Here is a 21,632-nt window from a genome sequence, read left to right as displayed (position 1 = left end):
CCGTAGTCACCCTTAATCTACACAGCCCCCCCCCCCCCCCCGCCCCCCCTCCCCAACTAATGTTCGATGTTATCCAGTTCTTGAAAGTGCATAATAAATAGTGCTCATGACTTGTAGAACCCCTCCGAGCTTCCCCTCAGTTCGAACTTAACCTTCTCAAGGGTCAAGTATTCCAACAGGTCCCCCCGCCATGCCAGGGCACTGGGTGGAGAGGCTGCTCTCCATCCCAGCAGGATCCGGCTTCGGGCGGTCAACGAGGCGAAGGCTATGATATCTGCCTCCGCACCCGTTTCCAACCCTGGCTGGTCCGACACCCCGAATATGGCCTCCTGGGGACCCGGGTCCAGTTTCACACGCACCACCTTGGAAATTACCCTAAACGCCTCCTTCCAGTACTCCCCTAGCTTTGGACAGGACCAAAACATATGAACGTGATTCGCGGGCACCCCCCCCCCCCCCCGCAACGCTCACACACATCCTCTACTCCTTCAAAAAATCAGCTCATCCTCGCGAGGTGCGCTCTATATACCACCTTCAGCTGTATCAGCCCCAACCTCGCATATGAGGTGGAGGCATTCACTCTCCGGAGCACCTCACACCAGACCCCCTCCTCTATAACCTCTCCCAGCTCTTCCTCCCACTTTGCTTTGATCCCTTCCAGTGGTGCCTTATCCTCTTCCAGAATAGCTCCGTACACCGCTGACACTGCCCCCTTCTCCAGTCTCCTTGTCGTCAACACCTCCTCCAGCAATGTGGAGGCCGGTTCCTCTGGGAAGCTCTGTATCTCCTTCCTGGCTGTGATGAACGGTTACTGCCTTATCATCATGTAAGGTGATGTCCCCTTTAAGACCAGGCTTGGAACCCTGGGGACTCCGCCTCTGGCTCCGCCCATCTGGGAGCCATACATAAAGGCCTGCCTCATGGTCTGTATAGCAGTCAGCTCTCGTCCAAATCTGTAGCATAGTTATTAGCCTAATAAAGCCTTCTTTACAGTTTAATCTCTAAGCATCATTATTAAGGGTACCTCAATTTATTACGCTAAACTAGATTCAGGATGGACGCAGGCCTAAAACCAGAGAAGCTCAATCTGGAAGCACGAACGCCGGAGGCAAAGGAAATTTTTAAATACTGTCTGCGGTGCTTCGAGGCCTACCTGGACTCCGCAGAGACTCCCATCCTGGGGCCACGCAAGCTGCGTCTACTCCACGCCCGGGTGAGTCACAGAATCTCCGCCACGCTCGAAAAGGCGACGATTTATGAGGAAGCGATTGAGTTGCTCCGCAAGCGGTTTGTCAAACCCGTCAATGAGGTGCACGCCCGGCATCTGCTCTCTACCTGCCGGCAGCGCTCGGGGGAATCGCTCGACGAGTTTGTTGAGAAACTCACCGCGCTGGCCAGGGATTGTGACCATCAGGATGTGACAGGGGAAGTCCATATGAACCTGCACATCAGAGATTCTTTCGTGTCCGGCATCCGCTCGACCTACATCCGGCAGCAACTGCTCGAAAACGGGGCAAAAGACCTCCAAGAGACGCTAACGCTCGCCTCCTCGCTGGAGGTGGCCCGACATAACTTGGGTACGTACCCCGCGGACTCTGCCAGCCCCCCCCGGACTTCCTCAGACTCGCCCGTATTACAGGCCTGCGCCACGCGGCGACCCGCTCACCATGGGGGCACACCTTGCTACTTCTGCAGGCAGGGCCAGCACCCACGCCCATGCTGCCCAGCCCGCTCCGCGATCTGCAGCGACTGCGGGAAGAAAGGGCACTTTGCGAGGGTCTGCCTGGCCAGACCCAGGGGCCAGAAAAACAAAGAACAGCCGGCCCGAAAATCAGGCTCTCAGGCCCGCAGGCCTCGCAATGCTGCTGCGCACCGACCCGACACGTCCTCTTCTGACGCATCATCAGCCTCGTGCGAATCATGGGAGCGGCCATCTGGTCGACGGCCATCTTCTCGACCCGACACGTGCGACCAACGGCAGCGGCCATTTTACGACTCCGACTACCCGCGACTGGGTGCGATCACCCTCGATCAAACTCGGCCAAAACACCTGCAGAACTCCATGATGCAGGTCCAGGTCAACGGGCACGACACTGCATGCCTCTTCGACTCCGGGAGCACGGAGAGCTTTATCCACCCTGAAACGGTAAGGCGCTGCTCCCTACGCACCCATCCCACATCCCAAACCATAGCCCTCGCATCTGGGTCCCACTCGGTACAAATCACGGGGTACTGTATTGCGGATCTCTCGATCCAGGGTGCCAAATACACCCGTTTCAAATTTTATATCCTCCCTCACCTCTGTGCCCCCCTGCTGCTCGGACTGGATTTCCAGTGCAGCCACCGAAGCCTGACACTGAAGTTCGGCGGACCCTTGCCCCCCCTCACGGTGTGCTGCCTTGCGACACTGAAAGTCGCACCCCCCTCGCTATTCGCTAACCTCACTCCCGACTGTAAGCCCGTCGCCACCAGGAGCCGGCGCTACAGTGCCCAAGATATGGCTTTTATCAAGTCAGAGGTCCAGCGTTTACTGGGAGAGGGGGTCATCGAGGCTAGCAACAGCCCTTGGAGAGCGCAAGTGGTGGTAGTCCGGTCCGGGGAGAAGAAACGGATGGTCGTGGATTATAGCCAGACCATAAACCGATTCATGCAGCTTGATGCGTACCCCCTTCCTCGCATCACGGAAATGGTAAATCGGATCGCCCAATACCGAGTCTTTTCCACGGTCGACCTCAAATCTGCCTACCACCAGCTCCCCATCCGACCAAAAGACCGCCCCTATACTGCCTTCGAAGCAGCCGGCCGGCTCTTCCACTTCCTCAGGGTCCCCTTTGGTGTCACAAATGGGGTCTCCGTCTTTCAAAGGGCGATGGACCAAATGGTGGACCAGTACGGTTTGCGGGCTACATACCCGTACTTGGACAATGTCACCATCTGCGGCCATGATCAGCAGGACCATGACGCTAACCTCAAAAAGTTCCTCCAGACCGCCCGAGCCTTTAACCTGACCTATAACGAGGGCAAATGCGTTTTCCACACCACCCGGCTGGCCATCCTCGGCTATGTCGTGGAAGACGGGGTCCTAGGTCCCGACCCCGACCGCATGCGCCCCCTTAAGGAACTCCCTCTCCCCCGCAGCCTCAAGGCCCTCAAACGGTGCTTGGGGCTTTTCTCCTATTACGCCCAGTGGGTCCCCAAGTATGCAGACAAAGCCCGCCCACTCCTAAAGACCACCACTTTTCCCCTCTCGGCTGAGGCTCAATTGGCCTTCAACCGCATCAAGGCCGACATCATCAAGGCCGCCATGCACGCGGTGGACGAAACCATCCCTTTCCAGGTAGTTAGCGATGCATCAGACATCGCCCTGGCTGCTACCCTCAATCAAGGAGGCAGACCAGTAGCGTTCTTCTCCCGAACCCTCACTGCCTCCGAGATTCGACACTCTGCAGTCGAAAAGGAGGCACAAGCCATTGTGGAGGCTGTGCGGCGCTGGAGACACTACCTCGCCGGTAGGAGGTTTACCCTCGTCACCGACCAACGGTCGGTCGCCTATATGTTCGATAACACGCAACGGGGCAAAATAAAAAACGATAAAATTTTGAGGTGGAGGATCGAACTCTCCACCTACTCGTACGATATCAAGTATCGTCCAGGGGAGCTCAACGAGCCCCCAGATGCCCTGTCCCGCGGCACATGCGCCAACGTGCAGGAGGACCGCCTGCAAGCCATCCACAATGACCTCTGCCACCCGGGGGTTACCCGGCTCGTCCATTCCATCAAGTCCCGCAACCTACCTTACTCAACCAAGGAGGTCAAGGCCATGGTCAGGGCCTGCCAGGTCTGTGCGGAGTGCAAACCGCACTTCTATCGGCCAGACAAGGTTCGGCTCGTGAAGGCCTCGGGCCCCTTTGAGCGACTGAGCGTGGACTTCAAGGGGCCCCTCCCATCCACCAACCGTTATGCCTATTTCCTCACCGTGATCGTTGAGTTCTCCCGTTTCCCATTCGCCATTCCCTGCACCGACATGACCTCAGCCACGGTGATTAAGGCACTGCACAGCATCTTCACCCTGTTCGGTTTCCCTGCTTATATCCACAGCGACCGGGGTACATCGTTCATGAGCGATGAACTGCGTCAGTATCTGCTCAGCAAAGGGATCGCCTCGAGCAGAACGACCAGCTATAACCCACGGGGAAACGGGCAGGTGGAGAGGGAGAACGTGACCGTGTGGGAGGCTGTCCTTCTGGCCCTGCGGTCGAGAAATCTCCCAACCACCCGCTGGCAGCAGGTCCTACCCGATGCCCTACACTCCATTAGGTCACTCCGCTGCACGGCCACAAATGAGACCCCTCATGAGCGATTGTTTCTCTTCCCCAGGAAATCTACCTCCGGGGTCTCGCTTCCACCTTGGCTGACGGCTCTGGGACCTGTTCTTCTCCGGAGGCACGTGAGGAGCCATAAAACGGACCCCCTAGTTGAAAAGGTCCGACTGCTCCACGCCAACCCCAGTTACGCCTACGTGGAGTACTCCGACGGCAGGCAAGATACGGTTTCCCTCCGGGATCTGGCGCCCGCTGGATCCTCCACCACAGACGCCCCTTCCCGCGCCGCTCCCCTGCAGGACCCGTTGCCCCCTACAACACACCCCCTTCCGGCCCTACCACCCATTGGTGAGCTCCTACCGTGCGCCCCCCCTTGCCCCTTTACACACCCCGCCGGCACCGGCTCCGCTACCCCCGGCCCTGCCTAGTTCCTCTGCCCCTACCCGGACCGAAGCTCCGACCGCTGTGCTCCCGGATGTGCCCTCAACCGGGACGTCCGTGCCCGCCGCACCACCGCCCGAACTGAGGAGGTCGAGGAGGACGATCCGGCCGCCGAGACGGATGGACCTATGATGGCACTTCACCCCCGCCGGACTCCTTTTTAAACAGGGGGTGAATGTGATGAACGGTTACTGTATTACTGTATCCTTATCATCATGTAAGGTGATGTCCCCTTTAAGACCAGGCTTGGAACCCTGGGGACTCCGCCTCTGGCTCCGCCCATCTGGGAGCCATACATAAAGGCCTGCCTCATGGTCTGTATAGCAGTCAGCTCTCGTCCAAATCTGTAGCATAGTTATTAGCCTAATAAAGCCTTCTTTACAGTTTAATCTCTAAGCATCATTATTGAGGGTACCTCACTGGCAAAATCCCGAACCTACATGTACCTAAACACTTCTCCCTGCTCTAACCCATACTTCGCTTCCAGTTCCCTCAATCCTGCAAACCGACCCCGAAGAAACAAATCTTTTAGCGTCTTAATCCCCTTCTCTTCCCATTTCCGAAAACTTCCATCCCACCTCCCTGGCTCAAATCTGTGGTTCCCCCGAATCGGCATTTCCCTTGACCCTAAACCCAACCCGAAGTGTTGGCGAAACTGCCTCCAGATTTTCAATGAAGCTATTATTACCGGACTCCCTGAATATTTCCCCGGAGCTATCGGGAGCGGCGCTGTTGCAAGTGCCTTCAGCCCCGACCCCCTGCACAAACTCTCCTCCATTCTGACCCACTGAGAATCAACCCCTCTGACCCAGCTCCGCACTTTTTCCATGTTCGCCGCCCAGTAGTAGTACAACAAGTTCGGGAGACCCAAACCCCCTGCCTGCCTTCCCCTCTGTAGCAGCACCTTTCTCACTCTGGCCACCTTCCCTCCCATATGAATGAGGTAATCCTTCCCTCAATCTCCCTGAAAAAAGACTTTGGCAGGAAAATCGGTAGGCATTGAAAAATAAACAGGAATCACGGCAACACATTAATTTTAACCGCCTGTACCCGACCCGCCAGTGACAGAGGAAGGCCATCCCACCTTGCCAGATCGGCTTTCACTCTCCCCACAAAACTAGTGATGTTGTACCTGCAAAGTCTCCCTCACTCCCGGGCAACCTGCACCCCCAGATACCTAAAAAGAGTCCCTGCTCTATGGAATGCCAGCCCCCCCACCCCTGCCCCCACCCCCGGCCGAGACACCACAAAGTACTCACTCTTGAGGCTGGTTTAGCACACAGGGCTAAATCGCTGGCTTTTAAAGCAGACCAAGGCAGGCCAGTAACACGGTTCAATTCCCGTACTAGCCTCCCCGAACAGGCGCCAGAATGTGGCGACTAGGGGCTTTTCACAGTAACTTCATTTGAAGCCTACTTGTGACAATAAGCGATTTTCATTTCATTTGTCCAGGTTCAACTTGTACCCCGAGAAAGACCCAAATATTCCTCCTATCGACGCACTCGCCTCCGACACACACAGCAGCAAGTCGTCGGTATATAAGGACACCCTATGCTCTATCCCCCCACCCCCCCCTGCACTATTCCCTTCCATGCTCCCAAACTTCTCAATGCGATGGCCAACGGCTCAATCGCAAGTGCAAACAGCAGGGGGGACATAGGACATCCCTGTCTCGTCCCACGGTGGAGAGAAAAGTATCTCGAACTGATATTATTTGTCGGACACTCGCTTTCGGTTCCTTATATAATAGCTTTACCCAGTTCACAAACATTGGTCCAATCCCAAACCGCTCCACCACTGCCATCAGGTACCCCCATTCTACCCGATCAAACGCCTTCTCGGCGTCCAATGCCACAACTACCTCTGTTTCCTTTCTTTCCGCCGGTGCCATAACAACATTCAAAACCCTCCTAATGTTCGAAAACAGCTGCCTCCCTTTCACGAACCCCGTCTGATCCTCCCCTATCACCTTCGGAAGGCACTCCTCCAGCCTACCCGCCAGTACCTTCGCCAACACTTTTACGTCCACATTAAGAAGTGATATGGGCCGATACGACCCACACTCCGTCGGATCCTTATCTTTTTTTAGTAACAGGGAAATTGATGCCTTCCCCAAGGTTTGCGGCAACACCCCCTTCCCTATCGCCTCCTCAAACATCCCCACCATCAGGGGTGCCAACCTGTCCTTAAATTTTTTATAATATTCCACCGGAAACCCATCCGGCCCTGCCACCTTCCCCGACTGCATCCTCCCAACCGCATCCTTTATCTCCTGCTCCACTATTGCTCCTTCTAATGTAGCCCTGTCCCCCTCCCCTAGCCTCGGGCACTCCAACCCATCTAGAAATTCCTGCATCTCACGGTCTCCCCCGAGTGGCTGTGACTTGTACAACCTCTCATAAACTCCTCAAAAACCTTGTTAATCAGCACTGGGGCCACTACCAACTTCCCTGCCCTATCCTTCACCTGAAGAATTTCCCTTGCCGCTGCCTCCCTTCGGAGCTGACCTGCTAACATACCTGCTAACCTGCCTTATCTCCATGTTCATAAACTGCACCCCTTGCTCGTTTCAGTTGGCGCACTGCCTTCCTGGTGGACAGTCGGTCGAAGCTCGCCTGTAGTTCCTTCCTCTTTTCCAGCTTCATCGGGTCCCCATCCTCTGCATACCTCCTATCTACCTCCAACATCTCATCTATTACCCTCTGCCGCTCCAACCTCTCCTCTTATCCACCCTGGCCTTAAACAAAATGACCTCACCTCTCACCACCGCCTTTAGAGCCTCCCTGACGACTGCCTTCGACACCTCACCTGTACAATTGAAACCTACATATTCCTTAATTACCGTTTCAATTTTCTCACAGAACACTTGGTTCCCCAAAAGCCCCACATCCAGTTTCCACCCTGGTCTCTGCGCTGCCCCCTTCTCCAGCACCATATCCACCCAATGTGGAGCGTGATCTGACACTGCAATTGCAGAGTATTCCGACCCCTTGACTCCAGCCAGCAAAGCCTTCCCCACCACAAAAAAGTTGATCCGCGAGTATACCTTATGGACCGCTGAGAAAAACGAATACTCCCATTCCCTTGGGTGCAGGAATCTCCAAGGGTCGACCCCTCCCATTTCCACCATTAGCCCAGCCAGCGCCTTCGCCCCCCCCTGATGGGACCAGCGAGCGCGGCCGTGATCTGTCCAACCTTGGCTCCTGCACCAAGTTCCAGTCCCCCCCCCACAATCAGCTCATGCGTGTCCAAGTCGGGAATAGCCCCAAACACCTTCCTCGCAAATCCCACATCGTCCCAATTGGGACCGTGTAGCGCACAATGACTTACGTGAGACGAGAAGCGATGAAGTCGATCTAGGCTTTATTAAGCGAGACTTGTCCCCAGCAGCTCAGCAACAGAATGAGGTTGCGGGGAGAAGCTCGGGCTCTTATACTCCGCCTTCAGGGCGGAGCCAGAAGTCGGCAGATACAACCAGGACTCGGGACCTGTCAGCCAATAGCCTCTCGGCTTCACAGGTACCACATTACCCCTAATACATACCACCACATTCACCCCTTGTTAAAAAGGAACCCGGCGGGGTGGTGGTTCGCATGGTGGTAAGGGTTCACAAGGCTGGCCCTGGAACAAATTTCGGACTGTGTTAATACAGCTTTAGCCCTGCACTGGGCTATGTACAAGTTTGTGAGAACTATTTACAATACGAGCAAAATAAAATTTTGTTACAACAACATTCTTGCTTTTCTTGGTGTCAAGCGGATTCCATGAGTCGAGCGGGCGGTCTGGTGTTTCTCGTTGATTGCCTCAGCCCCGGTGGTGGTGCAGGTGCTTGCTCGGGCGTTGTCGTCTCCGGGAGCGTTTCGCTGTTTGTTCCTGTTTTACTCCTGGGCGGGCACGGGAGGAGGACCGATCCCCCCGGGAAGGGGGCGGTCGCGGGGTGCACCGGTGGCAGGGAGGGGGTGATCGGTGTCGGGGATGTGTGTGTTGCCGGCGGGCGCCAGGTCCCGCAGGGAGACCGTGTCCTGTCGGCCGTCGGGGTACGCCACATAGGCGTACTGCGGGTTCGCGTGGAGAAGGTGGACCCTCTCGACCAACGGGTCCGATTTGTGCGCCCGCACATGTTTCCGGAGCAAGATGGGTCCTGGGGCCGCCAGCCAGGTTGGCAGCGGCCGGAGGACTTCCTGGGGAAGACAAGGAGGCGCTCATGAGGCGTTTGGTTAGTGGTGGTACACAGCAGCGACCGGATGGAGTGGAGAGCGTCCGGGAGGACCTCCTGCCACCGGGAAACTGGGAGATCCCTGGACCGTAGGGCCAGTAGGACGGTCTTCCAGACCGTGCCGTTCTCTCTCTCTACTTGCCCGTTCCCCCGGGGGTTGTAGCTGGTCGTCCTGCTCGAGGCTATGCCCTTGCTGAGCAGGAACTGGCGCAGCTCGTCCCTCATGAAGGAGGACCCCCTGTCGCTATGGATATACGCGGGGAAACCGAACAGTGTGAATATGGTGCCAAGGGCTTTAATGACTGTGGCCGCTGTCAAGTCGGGGCAGGGGATGGCGAAGGGGAAACGAGAGTACTCGTCCACCACGTTCAGGAAGTATGCGTTGCGGTCAGTGGAGGGGAGGGGCCCTTTGAAATCCAAACTGAGGCGTTCAAAGGGGCGAGAAGCCTTGATCAGGTGCGCTCTATCCGGCCTGAAAAAGTGCGGTTTGCACTCTGCGCAGATGTGGCAGTTCCTGGTGACTGTACGGACCTCCTGCACAGAGTAGGGGAGGTTGCGGGACTTTACGAAATGGTAGAATCGAGTGACCCCCGGGTGGCAGAGGTCCTCGTGGAGGGCTTGGAGGCGGTCTATTTGTGTGTTGGCACATGTGCCGCGGGACAGGGCATCGGACGGCTCGTTCAGCTTTCCGGGACGATACAAGATCTCATAATTGTAGGTGGAGAGTTCGATCCTCCACCTTAAGATCTTGTCATTCTTAATTTTGCCCTGCTGTGCATTATCGAACATAAAGGCTACCGACCGTTGGTCGGCGAGGAGAGTGAATCTCCTGCCGGCCAGGTAATGCCTCCAATGTCGCACAGCTTCCACTATGGCTTCGGCTTCCTTTTCCACTGAGGAGAGCGGGATTTCTGAGGTGTGGAGGGTCCGGGAGAAAAAAGCCACATGTCTGCCCGCTTGGTTAAGGGTGGCCGCCAGAGCTACATCGGATGTGTCGCTCTCGACCTGGAAGGGGAGGGACTCGTCGATGGCGCGCATCGTGGCCTTTGCGATATCCGCTTTGATGCGGCTGAAGGCCTGGCGAGCCTCTGTCGACAGGGGGAAGGTAGTGGACTGTATTAGCGGGCGGGCCTTGTCTGCATACTGGGGGACCCACTGGGCGTAATATGAAAAGAAGCCCAGGCAACGTTTCAGGGCTTTGGAGCAGTGGGGGAGGGGAAATTCCATAAGGGGGCGCATGGGGGCGGGGCCTATTACTCCATTGCGCATTACGTAACCCAGGATGGCCAAATGGTTTGTGCTAAAAACGCATTTTTCCTCGTTATATGTGAGGTTCAGGGCGTTAGCAGTCTGGAGGAACCTTTGGAGGTTGGCATCGTGGTCCTGCTGATCGTGGCCGCAGATGGTTACGTTGTCGAGATACGGGAACGTGGCCTGCAACCGGTGCTGGTCAACCATTCGGTCCATCTCCCGTTGGAAGACCGAGACCCCGTTCGTGACGCCAAATGGGACCCTTAGGAAGTGGTATAGTCACCCGTCTGCCTTGAAGGCGGTGTACTTGCGGTCACCTGGGCGGATGGGGAGCTGGTGGTAGGCGGACTTGAGGTCCACGGTGGAAAAGACCTTATACTGAGCAATCCGATTGACCATGTCGGATATGCGGGGGAGAGGGTACGCATCTAGCTGCGTGTACCTGTTGATGGTCTACGACCATCCTTTGCTTCTCCCCGGTCTTTACGACTACCACCTGGGCTCTCCAGGGACTATTGCTGGCCTGGATTATGCCTTCCTTCAGCAACCACTGGACCTCAGACCGAATAAATGTCCGGTCCTGGGCGCTGTACCGTCTGCTCCTAGTGGCGACGGGTTTGCAATCCGGGGTGAGGTTTGCAAACAAGGACGGCGGTTCAACCTTGAGAGTTGCGAGGCCGCAGATAGTGAGTGGGGGTATTGGGCCGCCGAATTGGAATGTTAGGCTCTGAAGGTTACATTGGAAGTCTAATCCCAGTAATGTGGGCGCGCAGAGTTGGGGCAGGACGTAGAGCCTGTAGTTCTTAAACTCCCTCCCTTGCACCGTTAGGTTTGCGATGCAGAACCCTTTGATCTCCACTGAGTGGGATCCTGCAGCTAGGGAAATCTTTTGCGTGCTTGGATGGATGGTCAGAAAACAGCATCTTACCTTGTCTGGGTGAATAAAACTTTCAGTGCTCCCGGAGTCGATCAGGCACGGCGTCTCGTATCCATTGACCAGCACCGTTGTTGTCGTCGTCTGGAGCGTCCGGGGCCGCGATTGATCCAGTGTCACCGAAGCCAGTCGTGGTAGTAGTGTCGCGACGTCTTCTTCGGACCCCGTGGAGCCGTCGATGCCCCCATGAATCACACGTGGCTGGGGGGTCACAAGATGGCGGCGCCCATCCTCCCCTCGTGGTGCCCGGGACCCAAAATGGCGGTGCCCGCGGGTCGCACATGGGGCGCTGGGGGGGGGGGGGGCGGGGGTTGGGGGGTGTTCGGGATCTGTTGTCCTCGTTCTTCTCCGGGGATTGCGGCGACCCCCCGGGACCGGCACACTGCCGCGAAATGGTCCTTTTTGCCGCAGCTTTTACAAGTAGCTACCCGGGCCGGGCAGCGCTGCCGGGGGTGTTTCACTTGTCCGCAAAAATAGCAGCGGGCCCCCCCGGGATGGTCTGGCGCTTTAACCGTGCAAGCTTGCGGGGGGAGGGTGCCGGGGAGTTCGTCGCGACGGGGGTCCACGGAGCCCAAGGGGCTGCTGCCCGGTCGGGGCCGTAGGCGCGGGCGTTTTGGGAGGCCACATCAAGGGAGGCTGCAAGGGCCCGTGCCTCTGAGAGTCCTAGCGACTCTCTTTCTAAAAGTCTTTGACGGATTTGGGGAGAGTTCATACCTGCCACGAATGCATCACGAATTAGCAGGTCCGTGTGTTCGATCGCGTTCACCAGCGGGCAGTTGCAGCCTCGTCCCAAAATTAGCAGCACGCCGTAGAATTCCTCAAGCGATTCTCTGGGAATTTGCCGTCTCATCGCGAGTTGGTGGAGCGCGTAGACCTGGTTTACGGGCCGAACGTAGATGCCCTTCAGCAATGCGAGCGCCGTCGGAAAATCCTCTGCGTCTTCTATAAGCGAGTAAATCTCCGGGCTTACCCTCGAATGCAGGACCTGCATTTTCTGCTCTTCCGTGATCCGGCCGGGGGCCATTTGGAGGTAGCCTTCAAAGCATGCTTGCCAGTGTTTGAATACGGCCGCCGAGTTCGCTGCATGGGAGCTGATCCGCAGGCACTCCGGGGCGATCCGGAGCTCCATAGTCTTTTAAGCTCGCTTAATAAATTGTAGCGCACAATGACTTACGCGAGACGAGAAGCGATGAAGTCGATCTAGGCTTTATTAAGCGAGACTTGTCCCCAGCAGCTCAGCAACAGAATGAGGCTGCGGGGAGAAGCTCGGGCTCTTATACTCCGCCTTCAGGGCGGAGCCAGAAGTCGGCAGATCCAACCAGGACCCAAGCCTCTCGGCTTCACAGGTACCACATTACCCCTAATACATACCACCACAGACCGTATACGCTTAACAGCGCCACTAATCTCCCCTCCAGTGCCCCTGTCACAATCACATATCTACCCCCCTGATCTGCCACCACCTTCTCCATCTGGAAGCATACCCTTTTGCTGACCAGCACAGCTACCCCTCGAGCCCTTCCATCAAATCCGGAGTGAAACACTTGGTTAACCCAGACCTTTTTAAGTCTCACCTGGTCCTTCATCCTCAAGTGAGTCTCCTGCAGCATTACTACATCGACTTTCAAACTTTTAAGATGTGCAAGCACCCTTGACCTCTTGACCGGACCTCCTAGCCATCTCACGTTCCACGTGATTATCCTTACTGGGGGTCTCTCACCCCCCCCACCTTTCTTATCCACCATCACCATACCACCGGGCCCTGCCCCATAAGCCTGACCCGCCCCTGTCTATTGTTAACATCGAACGCCTTCCCCCCCCTCCCAAGAACCCCCCCTACAAAAACATCCCCCAACATCCATCCTTCCACCCCCTCTTGCTCGCCTCGTAGGCCCATTGAAGCCTGCTATCCAGGCTCCAACGTCCGCAGTCCTCCTCTCACCTCACCCCCAATCACTAACTGACTTTAGTTAGCGAGCACGGGTGGCTCCCCCCGCCAAGACCTCCCGCCCCCTTCCACCCAGTCCCAGAGAAAGAAACACCAAAACAAACCCAACAATCCTACCCCTACAATTCACTAACATAACATTTAACCGTCGCAACACAGAACGCCATTAACTTGAACTCTGTAACAATGCAAAGAGAAGTAAATTTCAATACAAATCAGTAAAAAGAAAGTTGTAACATTTGTACATTTTCCAGCCGCTCAAACACAGTCCACAGTCTCTCTTCCAGTTCCGCTCTTCACGTCTGTCCCAAGCCTTCTGCCCTCACAAACACCTCAGCCGCCTCCGCTGTCTCAAAATAAAAGTCTTTGGCGTTATATGTTACTCTCAACTTCACCGGGTACACCACACCAAATCGCACCCCCTTCTTGTACAAAGCCACCTTCACTCGCCCAAACGCCGCTCGTCTTTTTGCCAACTCCACCGTCAAGTCCTGGTAGATCCGAACCGCAGTACCATCCCACAGCACCTCACGCTCCTGCTTCGCCCAGCTTAATACTTTCTCCTTCATGCAAAACTTATGGAAGCAGATAATTACTGCCCTTGGCGGCTCGTTCACTTTGGGCTTCGGCCTTAATGACCGATGAGCTCGGTCTAGCTTGTACAGGGTGGGGCTCTCACCCTCCCCCATCAGCTCCGCCAACTTCTTAGCGAAGTATTGCGTTGGCCTTGGGCACTCTGTCCCTTTGGGCAAGCCCACAATTCTCATATTGTGCTGCCATGAGTGGTTTTCCAAGTCTTCCAGCTTAGCTCGGAGTCCTCTGTTAACCTCCACCACCCTCCGCAGCTCGTTCCCCATCGAGGTGACCTGGTCGCTGTGTCGTGTCACGGCCTCCTCCACCTCCTTCATCTTCTTGCCCTGCTCTCTCACCTCGGCCAATGCCTTTGCCACCTCCACCCTCATCAGGCCGATTGCCTCCTCCACCCATGACCTCAACACGACTGCCATCTCCTTCCTCAAAGCCTCCATGTGCCTCACTTTTGTGAGGGCCACGAAGAATCCAGCACGAGTTTTAAGGATCCAAAGTAATAACATTTATTGACAATAACATATATATTTATAACAGCAGCAGCAACTTCCCTTGCTGCACACTCTTTCCTGCTGGTTCCAAACTGGCCAGCTTTATTTATACTTGGAGTTTACTAATGATTTCTCCGCCCCTCATTGGGGAAGCTCATACTCCCACAGGATTGTGGGATTGTCATTAGTCCCCAGCCAATGGTAAGCAGACAGGTTATAACATCCCTCCCCCATTAAAGTCCAAGGAATCCACCGAAGACCCTGGCGAAAGAGGGCGTCGGACTCGCTTTGCCGCAGGCCGGACACCATTTGCACGCGGCGCTGGATCAGGCGGTGTGTAACGAGACGGAGACCGGTGCTTCCGTGATGAACGGTGTATCGGTTGGACATCCACGGCCCGTGGACCCGAGGATTCCCCCTCTGATGCGTCCTGTGTCTCCATCTCGGAGTCAGAGTCTGCTGCCTCCGTCATGTCAGCGTCTCTATCTCCATTCGGTTTGTAACGACCTGCGCAGGCTTTGAGTGAGGCACCAGTGGAAGATTGTGAGGACTACCTTCCCTTGTCTCTGGTCTCTGTGGCTGTAGAAATGAGCTCCGGGGGCGGGGAATCTTTGGAGGGGATAGTCTTCTGGACCGAACATGGTCGACATGTTTTCGCTGGAGACGACCCTAGGCTTGCACCTGGTAAGATATAGGGCCCGTTTGGCCAAAGATTACACCAGGAACCCACTGGGCACCACCAGCAAAATTCTGAACGAACACTGGGTCACCGGGCGCAAACTGCCGAATCGGCCGATGCCGAGAAGATCCCTGTCCCTGCCGTTCTTGTGTGCGGCGTACTTTTGCGCCAATGTCCGGGAAAACCATACTAAGGCGGGTGCGAAGTCTCCGGCCCATTAGGAGTTCTGCGGGAGCTACCCCAGTCACCGCATGGGGGGTGGTCCTATACGTAAACAAAAAGCGAGCCAGTCTCGTGTCCATTGATCCGGAAGACTGCTTCTTTAGGCCTCTTTTGAATGTCTGCACTGCGCGCTCTGCCAACCCATTTGAAGCCGGGTGGTAAGGGGCAGTGCGGATATGGCGTATGCCGTTCATCTTCATGAACCTCGCAAACTCCTCACTCGTGAATGGAGTGCCGTTATCCGTGACCAGCACCTCGGGGAGGACATGCGTACTAAAAGACAAATGCGTCTTTTCAATTGTTGCGCAGGACGTTGTCCCCTGCATCTTATGCACCTCTAGCCATTTAGACTGGGCGTCAATTAATAGAAGGAACATGGATCCTTGAAAAGGGCCTGCGAAATCTGCATGCAAGCGTGCCCAAGGCCGCCCTGGCCATTCCCAGTGATGTAGGGGCGCGGCCGGCGGAAGCTTCTGATGCTCCTGGCAAATGGAGCAGTTTTGGGCCACCTTCTCAATGTCGGTGTCGAGGCCTGGCCACCAGACATAACTCCGGGCCAACATTTTCATTTTGGTCACACCTGGATGCCCATTGTGCAAGTCTCTTAGTAACAGCTCCTGGCCTTTTTCCGGGACAATCACACGCGTCCCCACAAGAGGATGCCGTATTCCACGCTGAATTCTGACAGCTTGGAGGAAAATGCCCGCAACTCGCCTGGGAGCTGTCTATGCTGCCCACCATACAGGACTATGTGCCGAACCTTTGACAGAACTGGCTCCGTCTGGGTCCACTCACGGATCTGTGATGCCGTGACAGGCAAGGTGTCCATAAAATTTAGGGTTGCAACCACCTCACTGGTCGTGGGGGTCGACATGGGGCCGGTCGATAAAGGCAATCGGCTCAGTGCGTCGGCATTTGCTATCTGCATTCCTCGTTTGTGCTCCAGAGAATACTCGTATGCAGCAAGCAACAAAGCCCAGCGCTGGATCCGTGCGGAAGCAATGGGCGGTATTGGCTTATCCTCTTTGAAAAGTCCCAGCAGAGGCTTATGATCAGTCACAATAGTGAAATGGTGGCCATACACGTACTGGTGGAAGCGTTTCACCGCAAAAACCACTGCCAGGCCCTCCTTCACGGTTTGCGTGTACTTTTTCTCCACTGCAGTCAATGTGCAGGAGGCGAAAGCTATCGGTCGCTCCCAGGGGGGGGGGGGGCGGAAGGGTGCATTTGGGTTTTTGAGGTTCGTTTTGTGTTTTGTTACATATTGGTTGGCTATAGTTGTTTTTATTTATTTTTTCAATGTTTGTTTTTGGCACTTACTATTAGTTAATATATTATTTAAAAAACGATCAATGTACATATTGTGACAAAGTTGTAAAAATGGAAAATTCTTGTTTGATCGAAAAACTTTAATAAAATATATATATTTTTTAAAAACATCCAAACGTCCGTACAGAGGCATGGTATAATAGAAAACAACTTCCAACCTGTATGGGGGAGGAACCCTAGAAAGTGTCCTCCAAAGGAAAAGAAGTATGGGAGGTCTGGCCCTTCCAAACATACAATGTTACCACTGGATAGCCACAGCAGAAAGAGTGAGGGGATGGGTGAAGGAACCGGGAGCAGAATGGGTGAAGATGGAGATGAGTTATTGTATAGAGACGTCCCTCTGGGCCCTAGCACTCCCATCACTGCCAACCAAACATTCAAAAAGCCCAGTGGTAGTAGCCACACTCCGAACATGGTACCAGTTGAGCCTGACCAAATGGTCCAGTGTGCCCCCATCTCGAACAACCACAGTTCACGCCAGCAACAATGGATGCCAACTTCAAAAGGTGGAGACAGGACTAGGAGACACTGAAAGTTAGCGACATGTATACAGACGACAGACTAGCGACTTTGGAGGAACTGACGGAGGGGACAAATTAAGGTACATACAAATCAAAAACTTCCTCCGTAGGGAAACAATGACGTACCCGCGGACGCTGAGACTCTTTGGTAGAGGAACTGTTAAACCGGGTGACTGGAAAAGGGAACTGTGGGATCAGTACAGACGACTGTTGGAGGAGACATGTTCATCCCTGGATGAGACGAGAGAAAAATGGGAAGAAGAAATAGACATAGAAGTAAGCGGGGAACTCTAGATCAAAGCACTAAATAGGGCAAACTCCATCTCCACTTGCACAGGGCTGAGCCTGATGCAGCTAAAGGTGATACACAGAGTGCACCTAACCAGAATCCAAATGAACAGGTTCTTGCCGGAGGTGGAGGGCAAATGTGAACGATGCCAGGGAGGCCCGGCCAACCACACCCACATGTTCTGGGCCTGCCCCAGACATGTTGGGTTCTGGACAACCTTTTTTGAGGCAATGCCCAAGGTTGTGAGGGTGAGGGTGGAGCCATGCCCAAAGGTGGCGGTCTTCGGGGTCTCAGAACAGCCAGAACTCTTCATGTAGAGGGAGGGCGGCATCCTAGCCTTTGCCTCCCTAAATGCCCACCGAGGAATCCTGCTCGGCTGGCGATCGGCAGCACCACCCAACGCTGTAGACTGGCTCTCCGACCTGTCGGAATTCCTCCAACTGGAGAAAATAAAATTCACTATCCGCGGGTCGGAAGAGGGTTTCCACAAGGTGTGAAACCATTCACCAACTTGTTCCAAGACCTATTTGTAACTCCAGGAGGGAGAGGGGGGAGGCAGAGGCGAGCCACAATACGAAAAGGAAAGGGAGGGGAGGTAAGGGAGGTGGCGGAAAGGGAGAAAGAGGGGGATGGTGGGGAGGCAAAAAAACCCACAAGGGGGACCACAGGATACAATCGGCATAGCCGCGGAGGACAGGCCTGTGGACAAGAGGTACAAACAGGAACAATACCAGCATGCTGGTATTGCCAAGTAGCACGATAGCATAGTGGTTAGCACTATGGCTTCACAGCAGCAGTTCTCAGGTTCGATTCCCGGCTTGGGTCACTGTCTGTGCGAAATCTGCACGTTTTTCCTGTGTCAGCGTGGGTTTCCTCCGGGTGTTCCGGTTTCCTCCCACAAGTCCTGAAAGATGTGCTATTAGCTAATTTGGACATTCTGAATTCTCCCTCTGTGTACTCGAACAGGCACCGGAATGTGGCGACTGGGGGCTTTTCACAGTAACTTCATTCCAGACTTAATGTAAGCCTACTTGTGGCAATAAAGATGATTAAAAATGCTAGGCGACGTATGCCAGGGCCAACATCAGGGGTCCAACCAGGGCAGAACAGCCACATAGGGTCTGCAGCCACGGGGGAGACATGCAAATAGCCTGGGTTGAATCTGTGTATTTTCTCTTTCTTTTTTGTGTGTCTCTGCTCGTCTTTCCGAGGGAACTCTGTAAATATGAAAGCATTTATCTCCAGTGATTGCTGGACATTGTACCATAAAAATATGAAAATCAATAAAAAGATTTTTTTTAAAATAATAATGTTTACCAATGGAAATATAAATCCCTTAACACCAACGTTGTTTTCCTAACATTACATCTTGTTGTAATCCTAACATCTGCAGATGTGGTGGAAGTAGCCTGCTGAGTGCAATGCCCCATTGCCTGAGATGACCTTGACTGCTGTCGTCTGTGGTGCATGGCCTAGAGGGGTCCAGCCTGCTGAGGGTCTCCTGCACAGGTGCAGTTGCACCCTCTTTGTCCATACCTGTTGGGAGGTGAGGGGATTACTGGAAGAGGCAAGGAGAAATGGCAGTGCAACCCTTGGAGCACCCTGAGATGAGACCCCCCTGCGAATAGGTGATCGGGGGCACCTCAGTAACTCCAGAAGGGACACCTAGATGGAGATTGAGGTGCCTGATTGCTCTATTGCCCAGCCACTGCTGTATAGAGCCCATGGCCAGAGTGATGGAATCCAGGTTCAAGTGCATATCTGGCAGCCACTTAGTGTTCTGCTGGACCGGGGACTTAGATGGCCTCCTCCACCTTTTTCTCAACGCTGCGCATATGGCCTCTAGCATCTCTGTCAGAAATACCCATACCTGTCTCTGCATTTCCATTGGGTTTCTAAAGGCTGTTTCCAGAGGCACATCATCTGTGTGGGGCTCAGCATAGGCCTGGTCTCCAATGCTCCTCCAACTGTCAGGGACCTCAGCTGTCACATCTTCCATCAGCTGTGGCGATGTGTCCATGATGTGCTCACCAGATTGTTACCCCAAGTCTAATCTCAAATACATAATCATCGTGATGAATGTCTCTGCTCTGAGGGAGGGTACGGAGGAATGATGTGATGGAGATCAGGCTTGGTGCAAGCTGTTTTCTCTGTTTGTCATGACACTGAGTGTCCGTGGTGGACACACATTATTAGCTGATGGTTATGCACATTCCTTTTCCAGTCAAGGTATCACAATTGTTTGTACCATGTATGTCCAGTTCTGAACACCAACCTCGAGACATCCTCACCTTGATACACTGAATTTCCAGCCTCTCCATCAGCACAGGATCAGCCGCTATCCTCCCTGCCTCTTCTGTGGAGGCTAGTATTCTGATTTCTCACACCTTCCTGTCTTTGCCGCTCTCTGATGTTATGCACTCTTTCCCCTGCAGGCAGAAAAATGGATTGAGTATCATTTCAATCGACTCCTAACTCTTTTAAGAACACTCAGGCCTATGATAGCTACTGTCAGCTCCCTAGTAAGTGTTTCACACACACATTATCCTGCAATTAGTATAACTTTCACAGCATGCACTGCCTCCATATGACTACAGATCATAGAGTTTACATTGCAGAAGGAGGCCATTCAGCCCATCGAGTCTGCACCGGCCCTTAGAAAGAGCACCCTACTGAAGTCCACGGCTCCACCCTATCTCCGTAACCCAGTAACATCACCTAACCTTTTAGAATCTAAGGGGCAATTTATCATGGTCAATCCACCTAACCTGTACATCTTTGGACTGTGGGAAGAAACCCAAGCAGACATGTGGAGGAAGTGCAAATAGTCACCCGAGACCAGAATTGAACAGCGGTCCCTGGAGCTGTGAGGCAGCAGTGCTTTTTTAAAAAATATATATTTTATTGAAATTTTTTTTCCCTGAGCAACATTTTTCCCTCTTACAAAACAAACGAAACGATAACAATAACAAAACAGAAATTTTTAACTTTTTAACAATAATAATAATAATAATACACAAGTAACAAAACCTCATACTCTATTGACCTTTACTCAACTAAACCTCCTCCCCCCCTGCCCCCCCCTCCCCCCTGGGTTGCTGCTGCTGGTCATCTGTCTTCCCTCTAACGTTCCCCTAGGTAGTCGAGAAATGACTGCCACCGCCTGGTGAACCCTTGAGCCGATCCTCTCAGGGCAAACTTTATCTGCTCCAGTTTAATAAACCCCGCCATATCGTTTACCCAGGCCCCCAGTCCGGGGGGTTTCGCCTCCTTCCACATGAGTAGGATCCTGCGCCGGGCTACGAGGGATGCAAAGGCCACGACATCGGCCTCTTTCGCCTCCTGCACTCCCGGCTCTTCCGCAACTCCAAATAGAGCTAACCCCCAGCCTGGTTTGACCCGGGCCTTCACCACCTGCGAAATCACTCCCGTCACTCCCTTCCAATACCCTTCCAGTGCCGGGCACGCCCAAAACATATGTGCGTGGTTTGCCGGGCTCCCGCCACACCTCCCACATTTGTCCTCCACTCCAAAGAACCTGCTCAATCTTGCCCCCGTTATGTGTGCTCTATGTAGCACCATAAATTGAATCAGGCTAAGCCTGGCGCATGAGGAAGAGGAATTTACCCTGCTTAGGGCATCAGCCCACATACCCTCCTCTATCTCCTCCCCTAATTCTTCTTCCCACTTTCTTTTTAGCCCGCCCACCGACTCCTCCCCCTCTTCCCTTATCTCTCTATAAATCTCTGACACCTTGCCCTCTCCGACCCACACCCCTGAAAGCACCCTGTCCTGTATCCCCTGTGTCGGGAGCCGCGGAAATTCCCTCGCCTGTTGTCTAGTAAACGCCCTCACCTGCATATATCTCAAGAAATTCCCCCGGGGTAACTTATACTTTTCCTCCAGTGCTCCCAAGCTCGCAAAAATCCCATCTATGAATAAATCTCCCACCTTCCTAATTCCCAACTGGGACCAGTTCTGAAATCCTCCATCCATTCTTCCTGGGGCGAACCTATGGTTGTTCCTGATAGGGGACCCCACCAGGGCTCCCCGCACCCCTCTCTGTCGCCTCCACTGTCCCCATATGTTCAGTGTTGCCGCCAACACCGGGTTCGTGGTGTACTTTTTCGGTGAGAGCGGTAGCGGTGCCGTCACCAGCGCCTCTAGACTCGTCCCTTTACAGGACCTTCTCTCCAGCCTTTTCCACACCGCTCCCTCACCCTCCATCATCCATCTACGTATCATTGCCACATTGGCGGCCCAATTATAATCTCCCAAGTTCGGTAGTGCGAATCCTCCTCTGTCCCTACTGCGCTGAAGGAACCCCCTCCTTACTCTCGGAACTTTCCCTGCCCACACAAAGCTCGTAATGCTCCTATCTATTTTATTAAAAAAGGTCCT

The sequence above is a fragment of the Scyliorhinus torazame genome, chromosome 17 (genome assembly GCF_047496885.1).
Source record: "Scyliorhinus torazame isolate Kashiwa2021f chromosome 17, sScyTor2.1, whole genome shotgun sequence".
Taxonomy (NCBI): Eukaryota; Metazoa; Chordata; class Chondrichthyes; order Carcharhiniformes; family Scyliorhinidae; genus Scyliorhinus; species Scyliorhinus torazame.
This window is presented reverse-complemented; position numbering follows the sequence as displayed.